Source organism: Lampris incognitus, unplaced genomic scaffold (assembly GCF_029633865.1).
Source record: "Lampris incognitus isolate fLamInc1 unplaced genomic scaffold, fLamInc1.hap2 scaffold_38, whole genome shotgun sequence".
Classification (NCBI taxonomy): domain Eukaryota; kingdom Metazoa; phylum Chordata; class Actinopteri; order Lampriformes; family Lampridae; genus Lampris; species Lampris incognitus.
Genome location: NW_026611338.1, coordinates 1,252,501 through 1,255,000, shown reverse-complemented (window position 1 = coordinate 1,255,000; position 2,500 = coordinate 1,252,501).

Below are 2,500 nucleotides of genomic sequence, written 5' to 3'. Positions count from 1 at the left end.
GCTCTCACATTGACAACTGAGAGGCTTCTGAAAACCTGGCCACGCCCATCAGTAAAAACCACTACAGCAAGTGACGACATATGTACCTTCAAAGTGCTGTACTACAGGGTGCTGTTCAAAAGGTATCTATCCCGTTTACTCTCTATGCTTCATATATCATCATATTATTGAAAAGTGCAAGCCTTTAGGGACAACAGCAACTCAAGTCGCCAACGCTCTGTTGACTCAATAACTGCAGAGATCCAAACTTCTCCTGGCATTAACATCGGCACAAAAACTGTGCGCCGGGAGCTTCGTGGAATATGGGTTTCTATGGATTCAGAATGACATGTCAGAAAAGCTCCTGTAGGTGTAATGGTCAGTTATCTCAATACTTTTGGACATATATTGTGCGTGTGCGTGTGTCTGTGATACCTAACATAAACACACCTGTATTACTAGAATTGATAGTTCACGCCACAAAAGTGAGGGGCAAACATAGAAAAGCGTGCAACCCAGCCACTGAGGATGCACAAGCCAATGCATTCTTAGTGCAGGTCCCAAGCCAGGACAAATGGGGAGGGTTACGTCAGGAAGGGCATCCGGCGTCAAATCTTTGCCAAATCAAATATGCGGATCATAAATAAGATTTCCATACCGGATCGGTCGAGGCCCGGGTTACCGACGACCGCCATCGGTACTGTTAACCAGCGGAGTGCCGGTGGAAACTAGGCTACTGTTGGGCGAAGGAAAAGGAGAGGGGGAAGGCATGTCCAGAGGCAGCTAGAGAGGAGGAAGGGTAGGCGTGTGGAGGTGAGAGTCAGTCGGAACTTTGAATGTTGGCACTATGGCTAGTAAAGGGAGAGAGCAGGCTGACGTGATGGAAAGAAGAAAGGTGACAAGAGACAAGGTGGAAGGGGAGTAAGGCCAGGAGTATCGCAGGTGGGTTCAAACTCTTCTACCATGGTGCGAATGGGAGGAGAAATGGGGTAGGGGTCATTCTGAAGGAAGAGTATGTCAAGAGCGTGCTGGAGGTGAACACAGTGTCAGACAGAGTGAGGATTATGAAGCTGGAAATCGAAGGTGTATTGCTGACGGTTATCAGCGCATATGCCCCGCAAGTCGGGTGTAAGATGGACGAAAAAGAAGAATTCTGGAGTTGAGTTGGACGACGTGGTGGAAAGGGTACCCAAGGAGGAGGGAGTGGTGATTGGAGCGGACTTCGATGGACACGTTGCTGAAGGGAACAGAGGTGATGAGGAGTTGATGGTAAGGTATGGAATCGAGGAGAGAAATGTGGAAGGACAGATGGTGTTCGATTTTGCGAAAAGGATGGAAATGGCTGAGGTGAATACATATTTCAAGAAGAGGGAGGAGCACAGGGTGACGACGTATACGAGTGGAGGAAAGTGCACACAGGTGGACTATATCTTGTGTAGAAGGCGCGATGTAAAACGGATTGCATACTGCAAGGTGGTGACAGGGGAGAACGTAGCTAGGCAGCATCGGATGGTGGTCTGTAAGATGACTTTGGAGACCAACATGAGGAAGCGAGTGAAGACACAGCCGAAGATCAAATGGTGGAAGTTGAAGAAGGAAGACTGTTGTGTGGAGTTCAGGCAGGAGTTAACACAGGCACTGAGTGGTAGTGAAGAGTTGCCAGATGGCTGGGCAAGCGCTGCAGAAATAGCGAGGAAGACAGCTAGGAATGTACTTGGTGTGTCATCGGGACAGAGGAAGGAAGACAAGGAGACTTGGCGGTGGTGGTGGTGGTGGTGGTGGTGGAAGGAGGAAGTAGAGCAAAGTATACAGAGGAAAAGGTTGGCAAAGAAGAAGTGGGATAGTCAGAGAGATGAAGAAAGTACACAGGAGTACAAGGAGATGCAGCGTAAAGCAAAGAGAGAGGTGGCAAAGGTAAAGGAAAAGTCGTACGGTGAGCTGTATGACAGGTTAGACACTAAGGAAGGAGAAAAAGACTTGTACAGATTGGCTAGACAGAGAGACCGAGCTGCCGAGGATGTGCGACAAGTTAGGGCGATCAAAGATACAGATGGAAATGTGCTGCCAAGCGAGGAGAGTGTGCTACGAAGTGGAAGGACTACTTTGACGGGCTGATAAATGAAGAAAATGAGAGAGACAGAGAGAGAGAGAGAGAAAAGGTTGGTTGATTGAGAAGTATAGAGAAGGCCAGAAAGAGTTGCATTGTGTCTTTGTAGATTTACACAAAGCATACGACAGGGTGCCGAGAGAGGAGGTGTGATATTGTAGGAGGAAGTCAAGAGTTGCAGAGAAGTATGTAGGAGTGGTGCAGGCTATGTATGAGGGAAGTGTGACAATGCTGAGGTGCGTGGTTGGAATGACAGATGGGTTCAAGGTGGAGGTGGGATTACATCAAGGATCGGCTCTGAGCCCTTTCTTGGTTGCAACGGTGATGGACAGGTTGACGGACAAGATCAGGCAGGAGTCTCCATGGACGATGATGTTCGCGGATGACATTGTCATCTGTAGCGACAGTAGGGTG